At 42.5% G+C, this 14,316-nt stretch overlaps 1 non-coding gene across 1 annotated transcript; it reads left to right on the top strand.

Moving 5' to 3' along the window:
* The first annotated feature begins 3,274 nt into the window (after positions 1 to 3,274).
* On the top strand, positions 3,275 to 3,348 carry TRNAI-GAU (transfer RNA isoleucine (anticodon GAU)). Its single transcript has one exon. It is a non-coding gene; the product is annotated as a tRNA-Ile (tRNA).
* Positions 3,349 to 14,316: the final 10,968 nt, after the last annotated feature.

Genomic DNA, 14,316 nt, shown 5'->3' with positions numbered 1-14,316 from the left:
GTGTGTATTTATTTTCATGATTAATGGATATTTGCAACAAATTTGCGCATTAGTGACCTCATTATTTGTAAAAATTTTCTGGCCATGGAGCCAGTACCGTTATTCTTTCTTTCAAATGAGCAAATGGAAGCACCAGGAAATGAAATGATGTTTGCAAGGGCACACGACTGGCACGCTGCTGAGCCAGGGCTCACATGCAGATTGTTGACTCTGCGAAGCTGTCGTCCTGCTTCTCAGTTCCGTCCTGGGTCCGATTCCACCCTGGGCTCTCTCTCCAAGTAAAATCCAGGACCTGTAGACACCTGGGAGAAGAAATCATGGAAGACTTTGCAAGTAAAATGCATTCAGATAATAACACGGCCTGGGGTTCTGGCACCCCATGAAATCTCTCAGCTATAGCTGAGGCACAACTGCGTCTTAATGGCACACCTCTGGGAAAAGCCAAGGAAACCACTAGATGGCAGTATATGAACATTAACAGGGGGAGAGGATCCAGCTCTTGATGCTTGAATGAATACCTTGGGCCTGCTATGGTGAAAGCTTTGGCAAAGGATGTTTCACTGGAACTCACCTTCCAACAGCAATCAATTTCAGAGATCACTGTGACTTCGGGCTCCAGCCCGAGACAGAAGGGCCATGCTTTGGCCCTATGAGAAGCTAGAGTGGTGGTTCTCAGCCCAGTTTATACCTTAGAATCATCTGGCATCCTGATATCACTTGATCTGTGGTGAGGCCCAGGCATCGATACTTTTTGTTAAAGCTCCCTGGAGCTCCAGTGTGTTCCCGGTGTTGATAATGTGTGCTAGCTGGAGGCCATTAGGAACCCAAAGCAGCACAGTGTGAGCCCCTTCATGATGTTCTAGGCACGGGGCAGGCCACTGAGGGTGCAGAAACAAACAAGACATTGAAAAAACATGGTTTCTGTATTCAGGAAGCCCCAGTTCCAGGGGGGCTGAGATTTAAGATTCGGAAGGGGATCCAGGTGTGTGGTGAAGTACTCCATGCCATGAGGTCCCTGATCTACTCTGTCTGATTTGGAGTCACTCACTTGACCACTCCATGACTCAACTTTCTTCAGTGGGTTTTGAAGGGATTCTTCACTGGGAAAAGCAGCACGAAGAGCCACGGACCTGTGGAGCTAATGCTCCTAGAGGCAGTGTCTTTTCTCAGTTCAGTTCAGGGTATACCCAGGAGCAATCTGGCTGTTTTGCAGAGGGATGGAGACCCCTTGGCTTGGCATTAATTAGCTCAGCATTTCAGGTAGGACAGAGGGGCCCTGCTGCTGCTTTTGGGTCTTACTGATCTCATTTGCCAGTGGTAGCATTTTAGTTCACTGTGGAAGAAATTAGTTGTTGATGATAAAGCATTTAAAAACACACATACATTTCATGTGCTTGTTGTTCAGGTATGTGTTCCAGACCAGCTGTGACTGGGGAGGGGAGGGGGCACCTCCAAACCACAGAGAACCCCCTCCCCCATTCTTGCTCCCATGTCCCCATTTCTGTGTTCCTAGCTTTAACACGGAGCTGGAGTTTCCTCTGCACTAGGATGACCTGTAGACGGCTGCTTCATAGTCTCTTCCTTCCATGGGGGTTGGATGGAGCGCACTCAGGAATGGAGAGGAATCAACAGTGATAACCTGCGAGTCCTGATCTGTAGTTTATGCTTAAGAAAGACTTGAAGAACACAGACTAGATCTTACTCATCCTAGTCATTTTAATACCTGGCACAGGACCTGGTACAGAGTAGGTGTAAGTGAATGTTTGTTGAATTAAGGTTTCTGTAGTTTGAGGTATTTAACTATGTCAAGCTGACATTAAATATTCAGATCTCGGCATTGGAAATAGCTTTGATGCTATTTGTGTCTTAAGCACACAGAAAATTGTGAAATAGATTGTGTTTCCCTCTTTGCATTGGCTGCCAGGAAGCTCCGAGATAAGTTAGTGGCCCACCTCTAGCAAGAAAGACCTTATGCTACATATGTGATTATATGATCAATTAGGTGATTATATGTGATTATATAATAAGATCTTGTGTAATATTTGTGACTATATAATCAGATACATGATTGTATGTGAATATATAATTACATATGTGATTGTATGATGCCTGATTTCACTTCATTTTTCTCAAACTTGATATTTATTGTCCTGAATTATTATTGCAAACTGCCTCAGATTCTCTTTTGAACAAGGAAGGGGGAAACTCATTAAATCTGAAGCAACGTCTGGGACAATTCCTGGTACATAGTAGGAGCTCAAAATATTTATTGAGTAAATGAGTGAATAATATTTTTACCTGAATCTTAAGATTGAATTCAGTGTTTAAAGAAATCTATCAATCAACCTGAAAGTCACAATCTCTCAAAGTAAACTGAAATAAATGGGAAGATCATCTGGGACATAGACCCAGGAGGGCAGTGACCTGCCTGAGGTGACACAAAAATCCAGTGGCTTATTTTTTACTCTTGATCGACAGCAAGTTCTATTACTCTTAACAACACTTCTCTTGATCTTCCAAGAGAAACAACCATCCTCAAATACCTTCAGAGATTAAATACAATAAAACCTTGGATTGCAAGTAACATGGTTTGTGAGTGTTCCGCAGACAAGCAAACATTTCTAATACGTTTTAATGTGATAAACGAGCGATGTCTTGCAATACGAGTAGTTTGTTTCCGGAATGAATTATACTCTCAAACCAAGGCATTACTGTATAAAGAAATGAAAGTTCATCCAGTTGCCCCTCAGGTAAAACTGTTGATAAAACAAGAGAGCAGCGCCCCCTGTGTCTTATGAAATAGATTATTCTGTTTATGGTGTTTCCTTTGACCGAGTCCATGACAGCTCATTTGGTGACCTGTGATGTGATTTCCTTTCTAAGCGTCATGAGGAGAAAAAGTGAGGGAATGCTGGTAGCCCCTCTCAGCAGTCTCCTGGGAGGCTGGGAAGGGATAGTTTTACTGACAGTGTTTATCCTGGACAGAAGCCAGTGAGCCTGTTGGCCTGAAGCATAAGTGGCTATATCTTCATCCAAAACGTGGTCAAAGGGGAAGTGAGGAAGCTGAATTTTGATGGATAGTTATCTCTCATGTATTTATTCAGTGTTCCTGTAGAGAGCAAAAGAACTCATGTTGCTGTGTAACAGCCTGACCTGTCTACTTTGCCAGCATTTTCAGAGCCTCTTCTGTTCAACTCCACCATTTTTACTAACTCATATGCACAGTGGAAGTCTCTGCCCAGCTAATACCTTTTTAAAAACCTCACCAGGGGGTGGCCAGTTAGCTCAGTTGGTTAGAGCATGGTGCTGATAACACCAAGGTTGCTGGTTCAATCCCCGCATGGGCCACTGTGAACTGTGTCCTCCTTAAAAAAAAAAAAAATCTCACCAAGAGAAGACATTTATTTCCTGTCTTATTCACTTCCCTTGCGTATTTATATAGGCATGGATAGATGTATATAATTTGCTCTAAAACCAAATTTATATCTTCGGGACAATCAGTTTTCACTGGTATTACATCAATAGAAGGAGTTAGGTCTTCCTCCCCAAACACTTTTAGCTTGGGGCTTATCCCCTATAGAAGTTTTATTTCTATTTAATTCTGTAAGTGAACCTCAAATCATTCATTACCCCAAATAAGCACGGCGCATGTCTCGCCTTCATGTCTTTGCTCCTGTGTTTTCCTCTGACTAGTGTCCCATTTCCGTTTTGATCAACCTGGTAGCTCTAGTGCAGATGACACAATGTCCATGAGAACTCCCCATGAAGAATGTACTGCTCTCTTCTCTGTGCTCCTGCAACGAGCCCATCTCCACGATGGCATCACCACATCATATTCTCATTTGAGGTTGTGTATCTGCACTGTGAGCGTCTCAAGAGCAGAGGCCATTGCTCCTCCATCTAGGAGTTCCCAGAGCCCACCCAGAGCCAAGGGTGTACTGGGTGCTCAGGTGCATGTTTACTCATCCTATTGTTGATTCATTGTGGTTGCTGCTGTTGCTCACTCAGATTTCTTGCCTTTCCCTGTGAGGAGCGGACTCTGCAGAAATTCTGGCCAGAAAGCAATCTGATGTTCTAGTTAGAGCAGCTCACCTGTTGGCTCTCGTGTGAATGTGATAGGCCGATAACGCAGCCCAGAGGCCTGGGCTTTGTTCACAGGCACAGAAATGTCTTCTGAGTCATTCATGCTCGGCCAACTCTTGCCTGAGTGAGTCCAGGGATGGAGAAGACCCAGTGCCTGCCTGCAGTCTCTTCTGGGAGATTTCGGCTGCTGTTTCTTAGGGATTCTTTGAGTTTGGCTCAGGCTTACTCTCCATTTGAAATGAGACTGCTGAGAGAGGAACCTTTGTGAGAGGAAAGTTTGTCCTTTGTGAGTCTGTATTTAATCCAGGGTGAGATTACGATTTCTCAGCTGCAGCCCAGGCCTACCAGGCAAGGCTCAGACCTTTCTCAGGCCAGAGTATAGCAGGCTATGGAATTGCAAGCATCACCATGGAGAAGACAAACCATGTCTGGGACAAAGCCCTAAAGCAGCCAAATTGGAAAGACAGTCCAAGGAGAGTTGCCATTGGCTTATTTTTCTTTAGCAAGAACAGGGAGGAGCATCTTTGATTTAGCCAAAGAGAATGCGTTTTGAGGACTCTGTTTGGAAAAATGCTCTTGGCATCTGAAGGTTGGTGTTGGGTATCTATTGTCCTGAAACCTTTGGGTTTTTTAATATTTAGGTACTTTCCCCTCTCTCTTTATCCTAATTTTTGTATCTGTCAGGAGGATCATTAAACCAAGGCCCATCGCCTGCTCCCTCTTGTGTGAATTGTCCCAGCGAAGTGGCTCTCCAAACTAAGTTGGGGCACGTCCTTTGACAGGCAACCCCCAACTCCTCCCTCCTCCTCTTTCCAGTCTAGGAAGCCCATTCATTTTTACACAGCACTGTTAGTTAGAAAAGAAATTTCTCCTAATAGTGAACAGATTTTTGTCTCTGCCGTAGTTTCTGCAGATTGTTTCAATTGTACCTTTCAGGGCCACATATAACAAATAAGTCCCTTCAGCTTATACCCCTAAGTCTTGTGTTATTTTAGATAAATAGCTCATTTTCTTTAAGCTTTTCTTCCTGTAACACCACCTCAGGACTTTTACCAGTTGAGCCACCCTTCTTTGAACACCCTTCAGTTTGCCCTTTTGAAGTACACGAGGGCTCATGTCACACTCACAGAAGCCCTTGTCAACAACCAAAAGTGATGGAGAAGAAATTGAGATCTTTAATGAAGTTATTTGAAAACCCCAAAGGGTTCATTTCTTGACTCACAGAAAACCATGAAATTCATATTTTCCATCTTTCCCTATTTCTCTCTGCTTCCACTTTAGTCTTTCCTCTTCCTCTATTTAAATTCAGAGGCAGATCCCCAAATCAGCCCAGGCAGGCTCTCTTCATTTCTCGTCTTCTCCCCCATCTTAGGCTGAATTCTTTGTTATTGGGGTGGGGAACGGTGAGGTGAATGGGAGGAATTGCAGACACATAATTTAAAAAAAATTTTTTTTGTTGTATGTATGGATTTAGAATTCAGCAGACTGAATGACCAGAAGTGAGGCCTGATCTATGCAAAGCAGAGCCAACTCGCCTACCTCCCATCTTCTTTTAACACTCTGTCTCTAGTGACAGAGCTTCAAATATCATTGGCTTTTTGGGCAGACCAGTTCTGCTGGTGTCACATATTAAACTTTGCACGAATTCAAAAGTCTTATAGAGCTTCTCTAGGGTCTGGGGTTGAGGTGGGTATAGAGCTTACAGGTTCTGTAGATTTATAGATTCCTTGTTGACGTTTTCTGGAAAAGGTATATGGAAGAAATGGTTATATTCTTATAGTATTATTTTGTTAAATTTGAGGTCCAGTTACTTGGGAAAGATAAAACACTAAGCAAAGAAGTACAGTTACTTCTTTGCTTCATATTTTGTCTTCTTTGTGTGTGGCTGGAGGTCAGAAATGAATCTGGTGACTCCCAACAGGCCCCTCGTCCACAACCTCAGCCCCATCTCGATTGCCTGGACTGTTGTAGTTCTCAGAAGTCATGTGTGGGTTTGAGGTTGGTACTTCCCTCCCTTCTGCACCCCAACCTAATGGGCCCCCTTGCCCCTGGTGCCCAGTGTGGGGGCCGATATTGTTACAGTTCTGTGGCCTTCTCCTTTGCTTGTCTTGGGTGGTGGGCTAGGCTGGTCAGCAGTTTCCTCCAATGGCCTTATGTGCTCTACATCTGGCAGAAGTTCCTCATACATTTTGATCAATTAATGACCCCATTCCTGAGATATTTTCTTATTTTTAAAGTGTCCTTGGTCACTTTAACAGGAATTTGGGAATGAGGAGGCTTAAATCCATGCACACGAACTAGAACTCAGTAAAGTTCAATTTCAATCACCCTGGGTGAGGCAGGGTGGGAAGGAATGGGGTACAGTGTTGAGGCTGGTTGTTTCTTAAATATATGGTGATGGACGGAGAACTGACTCTGGGTGGTGAGCACACAATGCAATGTATAGATGATGTATCATAGAAATGTACGCTTGACACCTACATAAGTTTACTCACCAATGTCACCCCAGTAAATAAAAAAATAAAATAAAAGAGTTAATAACATACCCCAAAGCAGAGGACTTGTGAATTCCTCACATCTTTTGCCTTCTAAGGCTTTATCCCCTCTAGGTGGTCACTATCTTTTTCAGTACTCACACATGCCTGTAATGATATTTCCTGATTGCTTTTCTTTAACCTGACTCATTTTTAAACTTAAAGAAAATAAATATATTTAAAAAGAAAATTTTATATTGCTTCAGTAAATAAAAAACGAATACTGATTTCTGTAATTGCAAAGTAACCATAAAAATAAAAATTGAGAAGGAAGCAGTATCCTTATAGTTTAGGTAGGCTAAATATTGATTCCCATTGAAGTCCCTGAGCCTAAGTCCTGCTCTCTCTTTGTTAAAAAGGGACATTTTAGCATGTTTTTAGAGAGGTGTTGACGTCATGCGGCATCAAACAGAGACTTCCTCTTCTATATCATCAGAAGGACTGAAATAGAATTGAAAAAGGAATAACTTTCCCTACATGCATGTCAGTATTTAATATTTTGTCCACATAGAATTCTCTCACACATAATTAAACAATTATTGTGTTCCACCCTATGCGAAATACTGCAGAATCACTACGGTTTCATAATTAAGGAGTAAACGTTGGCAGTAAGTTGGGTAGTTCTGGTAGACACATGGATATCAGTAGCAGTTCTGCTAGTTCAGTTTCATAAATCAATATTTATCTATTTATCCACTCAGTAACGTCTAAAGAACACCTATGTGCTGACCATGCAAAGATGAATAAGACGCTGTCTTACCCATGAAGGAAGTTTGTGGTCTTATTAGCATTAGCAATGGTATGAACTTCAAGTTCTCCAATATGAGATATATGTCATCAGCTTTGCCTGAGGGTGGATGAGGGAAGGTTCCAAATATGCGGTGATACCTGAGCTGGGTATTGAAGGATAAGGGTTTATCAGCTATAGATCTCTTAGAAGGAGTACAGCTTCTACAAAGAAACAGTGGTAGGAGAAGACATGGTTATCTTGAGAAGCAACTAGTGCTTCCAGTTTGGCCAAAGTGTAGAGCCAAAAGGGGAGAGGTGGATGGAGTGAGTAGGGAGGTATTAGAAAAGGAGGCAGGAGTGGCAGACCCAAGCCAACGTGAGACGATCTTTGTGTGCCTTGCCGTGGAGTTTAGACTGGTCCTGTAGACAGTAGGGAGCCATCCAGAATATGTAAGCAGGGGAATGACATGCTCAGACGTGCATTTTTAGAAAGGTCACTCTGGTAACAATGAGGAAAGATGAGAAAGGAGAGAGTAAGATGTCAATACAGATGTCTCCTTGGGGGAGCCAGTATTCGCTTAAGTTATTCCATGCAAGTTCTGTACGTTAACTCTCCTTGTTCATGTAGAGCAGCGGTTCTCCACCTTCCTAATGCCGCCACCCCTTAAAACAGTTCCTCATGTTGTGGTGACCCCCAACCATAAAATTGTTTTCATTGCTACTCTATAACTAATTTTGCAACTGTTATGAATCGTAATGTAAATATCTTTTTGTTTTCCGATGGTCTTAGGCGACCCCTGTGAAAGGGTCATTTGACCCCCAAAGGGGTCGCGATCCACAAGTTGAGAACCGCTGATGTAGAGGGTTTTGGCAGCAACCACTCTGGCCACAATGGATGATGCTCTGAATGGAGAGTCTGTAGCTTTGGCCTTGGCAGAGTTTCCCTGGGATTTTTACTGTTGTAGAACCGTTCGTCAAAGTGGTCTGGTCCATGTGGGCTGTTTCAAGGGTGACTTAGAAAAAACAATATCCATGTCACAATCAAGCAATTAATGAGGAGTTTAGCCTCCTTTTGATGTTGAATAATTTGAGTGATTAGGGAATGATTGTGTGTGTGTGTGTGTGTGTGTGTGTGTGTATTTTTTTTCTTTGCAATTCCCTCAAGTCACTGATGTACACATAAGATGGGGATCCACACAGCATGACAGAACAAGGAGATCTTCAAAACTATCTGGCCTACTTTCGCGTGGAACCTGGGACATGGCCCAGGTCCGTGATCACAGTAGATGCTCAGTCAGGTGTCACAGGTATTCTGCATCAGTGGGGTGCTGTTTTCCCTACCCTATTTATTTCTGTGAATGAATAATTTAGTTTTCCTTTAATATTTTGTATTATTCCTTTCTGTCTACTTTATAAACAATGTAGTTTTAACCAAAGAGATTAGAAAGTAAGTTCTCTTTTGGTAATGATGACATGATACCTTGTAAAGTGAACTGGGAACTTAATTGAAAGTCAGCATTTAAGACTTGGCTTGGCCTATTTTTATGTATTTCATCTGGGACAATTCACTTCACCTGTCTGAGACTCACTTTCCCCACATGTAAAATGGATGCTTGGGCTATCCAGGATGGCAGAAAGCTTTCTTTTTATGTGCCAACTTCAGGGGGTTGATAGTGATTGCCCTGAGTGGAGGTTCTTAACCGCATAAGGAGTCTTTTCAGACTTTTTTTTTACTTAGTCACTCCAAACACCCATGAAATTTTAATGCCACAGTTATACTGTATATCTCTTTATATACTATGACACTTTGGAAGGCCACAAACTATTGAAATATCTAAAAAATTTTTATCCTTCTATAACCAAGTTTTGGCTCTTTCGGTGTGCTACTGCCTGACATGTGTGACTCAGAGGGCCCTGCTGAAAGGGATTATGAAGTCATGGTCATGTCCAGCAGGAAAGAGGGCTGGTTGATGTCTACCATAGGCATGGAAAAGGGGAGCAGCAGGGCATGAGCTTTTTGTTGGGCTAGATGGTCTGTGTAACCTTGACCACTTGAACATTTCTGTGCTTCAGTGTTCAGTATGTAAGCTATATCTACCTAGCTAAAAGTTATTAGCTATTGCTTTTAATGGTTAATCTGTTGGGTGTTGATAGAACTCAAATCTGAAAAAAATCTCAACACAATCAATTTAATAGTCATAAGCAGACAGGTCGTATTTGTGAACTATTTTGTTTGTAATCCTTAATACTTCCTGGGTAATTCAGATGTTCTCCTAGATATGACTACATGCCAGTAGAAATTATTCACTTTTGTTCTAGCAGATTTCTCAAGATAAGTTTTATAGGCAGAAGTATCTTTTTCTCAGTAGAATAGCTATAAGATGATTTGTCTAAAGAACTTACATGACTATGTGAAAGCAAGTCTCTGAGCTTGATTGAGTGGGGGGTGGGGGGTGGGGGCGCTCTTTGTAATAAGAATGCATGGGAATAACCCCCACACCTTTCTATTGGATAATTTATTGTATTCAAATTCTACTTCTGGTCTGGAATTATAACGATGGGGGTGGAAAGATTACCCACTCTTAAGGAGCTTACGGTTTGGGGGAGGCTGTCAGAAGAAGTAACTAGCATGGCCAGGCCTCTTCAACCTATGGCTTTAAAATGAGAGCACATCCCATGAACACCTTTACCATTGGCTTGAGCCTTTGTCAGCCTTGATGACCAAAGTGTGTCTTCCTTGAAGCATCCTCAGTTGTTCTGAGTCTCCTTTGGAGACGGGCTTAAGTGTGTAACTAAATAGGCCCCTAGTGTAGACCTATTATCAGCTCTTTGTCATGCTGTGGCGCTTCTGTTGTTGCCAGTCACTGCCCCATGGGGTGTGGCTATCCTCAGCTCATTATCGCTGCTGTGCTGCTTGGTCTCAGGAGAGGGCCCTACTCCCCCCTCTTTCTTATTTCACCCAAATATGGAGTAGGATTTTCTCCTTGTCACCATGTGCTTGAACCTAGGTTGTAAATTGGAACACAACTTTATTGAAAGTTGGGGATTATAGAAGGTAAGTACAAGTAGAAAATATTCAAAAACTGCTGTTTCCTGTGCCTGCTTTCAAGGATCACAGGTCCAGACTCACTCTCCGCAGGCCTCTGAATGGTCATTGCCCGTTGTACTTATCTCAAGGAGACCACGCTCCTTTTGCTATGGGAGCCTCTCTGACCTGCAGTAAATATCCCTCACCAGAGTCTAGACCTTATCTCATGAAGGCTCAGAGTAAGAGAAGAGTTTTAGTCCCCTGTGCTCCTCCTCTCACCTACCAGGCTTGCCACCTTAGTCCTCATATGTTTTCCTTCTCTTGAGGATAATGTACAGAAGAATGTCCATTCTTTTCAGGGGAAACTATGCCCGTGGGCCCATTATCTCAGAAAGACCATCACATCTGAATGCAATTTCATCATCATCTCACAAAGTCTAAGTTGCTGTTCATCTTAAATAACATCATAGTTCAGTTCAAGATGACTTAAACATAGCCAGTGTGATCTCAACTCCAGCTTAAAGTAAAGGCAGAGTCTTTCCGATTTTTCCCAAAGTCTTTCAGGTCTGTACTTTCGGTCTCATGTGAAAAAATTCTAGGAAACACACACACACACACACACACACACACACACACACACACACTCTTCCCTAAGAACAAGCAATAATATACAATCTTAGGGAAGATTAAAACTAAAGAAATGCTTTCTCTAGAGACGCTATGAAGTCTGCAGAGACAGAGCTATGCCTAAACAAACATCTAACTTATATACCAAAAAGAATTCTTTACTTCTTAGTATAAACATTTACTTTCAGATTAATGGTGAGTTCATTTTTTCTCAAATATAATGGCAGGTTATATTTCTTTACATCTGGGTAATTAAGGGCCCACTGGATTCATTTTTCAAGAACAAAGGACAAAGGGGAGTGTGGCCCAAAGGTAAATTCAATCCTTTGGCTCCTGAAAGATAAAAACTACTGAGAACTTTAAGTTGATTTTGAATATTTCAGCATCCGTACCTGTAAAAGAAAGTCTTAGCATCCGGCTCAGTGTGAGCATCCTTTTACTTTAGAGCAGGTGCTGACAAACATTTTCTGGAAAGGGGCAAGCAGTAAATATTTTAGGTTCTGCGGGTCATATAAGCTGTGTTACAACTACTCACCTCTGCCACTGTGGTGCCAAAGTGTCCACAGACACATGTAAGTAAATGAGCATGGCTAGGTTCTAATAAAACTTTATTGAGGAACAGTGAAATTTGGATTTTGTATAGTTTTCACATATCACAAAATCGTATTTTATTTTTTTTTCAATTATTTAAAAATGTACAAACCAGTCTTAACTTGCACGTCATACATAAACAGGTGGCCAGCCACATTTGGCCCACAGGCTTTCATGTGCTGACCCCTGCACGAGGGCCCTGTATTACATTATGAAATTATATATTCACATTAAGTTTTATGGTCAGTGCTAAAAGAGAGGAAAACGCAGAGCACTTTGGGGCTGTGCAGAACCAATAAACCCAGCTTGGAAGAATTTCTACTTTCTCAGACTTTGTGTGTGAATCTAAACACATCTAATTCCTTCCAAGAGCAGCCTGGAATCTTTTGTGATCTCAATATGTTTCCCTTTGGAAAAAGACAACTTCCTACATGTCAAAAGAAAAGAAAAAAAAAAGATCTTGGAAGGCTTCTTGCTATCCAAACTCACATGTGAAAGACAATTTTGATGAACTAGGCAGAAATCAAGCAGAAGCATATGGTTTAAATTGTACTCAACAGAGACACGTGTTTCAATCTTGCCATTCTGAGACGGGTGACCAGTTGTCCTAATGGCTAGTGAGCACTCCCAGGGTTGGGCCCACAGAAACCTAGTTGAGTGGGTGCAGGTGTGTGCAGAGGGACATCCTGAATATGGATAACCCGTGTGTGTGTACATATGCACATGTCATGGAGAGACAAGCAACACTGGATAATCATGTGCCTTTGGTAAAATATTCTTCCTTCACTTCCACCTGCCAAAGCCCATTCCCTTATCACAGTTTAAATCAAATGTCATGTCCTTTAGGAAACTAGCCCCAGCTTCCAGCCACCCTTCCTCCTTTCCCATTATCCTGTCAGAATTAGTACTTTGTTCACTCCTGTGAGTCCAACATGGATAATAGTTAAATCTTACAAGATTGTGGGCTCTTGAGGTAAGAATAATTAATTTTTTTCCTTTTTGTAGTCTCTTTCTCTCATGTTGTACTTGCTACAGGGTAAGCACTAAAAAAAGCAATTTTCTGAACGTGGCAAAATGACCTGAATGTATTTGTGACCATGATTACATGACAATGCTTTAATGTCAAACATCCCACCTGTGTTCAGGTAGGTTCTGTCAACATTTGCATATCTCCCTGATTGAGGGGAGAGTACCCCTTGGGCTCACCCTTCCCATTTGAGAGATTAAAGAGAACCCTGGTTCCTGCTTGTGCTAACTTTTCTCGCTGTAGCTAGCCGCCAGCTTTGTGATTTTCACAGTAAGTCATGTGCACACCTACATACCTGCCTAGCCCCATGAATGACTCACCAGGGCTCAGGCCAAGGTGCTGTCAGGCTCGGGGCCCATCTCTGTGAATGTGGATTTGAGTGTAGGGTGGGAGACAGGGACGCTGATAGGATTCCGATGCAGGCTTTGGATGCTGGCTGGCCAGGTGAACTTGGGGCAAGACCCTGAATCCAATGCCATCAGAGGTCATCTGGTCCAACTGCTTCATTGTTCAAGCGGGAACACTAAGGCCCATGGGATGGTGACTGCCTCAAATCCACTGTGCTTATTACTGTAAGAGCTGACTTCCAACTAGCCCCTTTGTTTCCAGTTTAAGATTTTAAAAAATTGCCCAATAATTAATTAATTAATTAACGAATTAACCAAACATCACCGAGACCTGTGTATCAGGGCTTCCTCTAGGCACTGGAGGACCCAGGTGACTCAGGCATGCTCCCCGTCTTCTCATATCCTGCAATCCAGTTGGAGACAGAGTGTAGCAGTAATGGTGTTGGCTTGGACTTCATATAAATTTGGGTGTGAGCTGTACGTCTGCCCTTTTCTGATTGTGGGAACTAGAAAATTGAAATGCGTATGTCCACCTCATAAACCTATTGTGAAGATTTAATGAGCTAATTCATATAAAACCCTTAACGTAATTCCTAGTACCTAGTAAATGCTCAATAATTTGCAGCTATTATTATAGTATTACAGTGGAGACACTCAGCCCTTGGACCAATCAGCTGCCTAGTTGAGTGGGTGCAGGTGTGTGCAAAGGGACATTCAGAATATGGACCAATCAGTGCACTTTGTTTGAAAAATGCAAGATGGCAGGCAAAATACTTTGGAGAAAATTTGACCTCAAAAAAATAAGTAATGCAAGATTACCTCCCTTGCCTCAGATCAGGTTGATTATAATCTGTCTACTGAAAAGTAAAAGGTCATTTTCTGCCTCTTCCTAGAACTGAGGGCAAGAAGAAGACAGGAATTGCCATGATCAGATGAAAAAGAGCTTCATCTTTGTGGTTATGGTTGAGTTTACTGCTTCCCTGGCAAGTTTAGGCTGTGTGTAAATCTTTCCACATTTCCTTCTTACTTTTCACAGTGAGACATCATTTCTTTCATAAACAGAGACCAATTCACGTTACCTAGCTGACGGCCGCCTCAGCCCTGCCCTGATTTGGCCACCTCGGGGGCTCCCCCAGAGCTGGGCACGGGCTCCAGGCTGCTCACTGCAGGCTGGCTGGCAGAAGCGGGTCACTGCCTTGGAGGCACTTTCCCGATCTCGTTTGTGGCCGGAGTCCCATGAGGTGCAACTCACCCTGGTTTCATGTGGTGTTGCAATCGAAACTATTGAATCTCAAAATGGAATATAATTAAAGCCGGGTTAATAAAGCGTGTTCCACTCTAGCCAGTAAA

The sequence above is a fragment of the Hipposideros armiger genome, unplaced genomic scaffold, assembly GCF_001890085.2.
Source record: "Hipposideros armiger isolate ML-2016 unplaced genomic scaffold, ASM189008v1 scaffold_24, whole genome shotgun sequence".
In the NCBI taxonomy this organism is placed as follows: Eukaryota; Metazoa; Chordata; class Mammalia; order Chiroptera; family Hipposideridae; genus Hipposideros; species Hipposideros armiger.
Note: the sequence above shows the minus strand (reverse complement) of the source record. Positions and strands in the feature narration are given on the sequence as shown.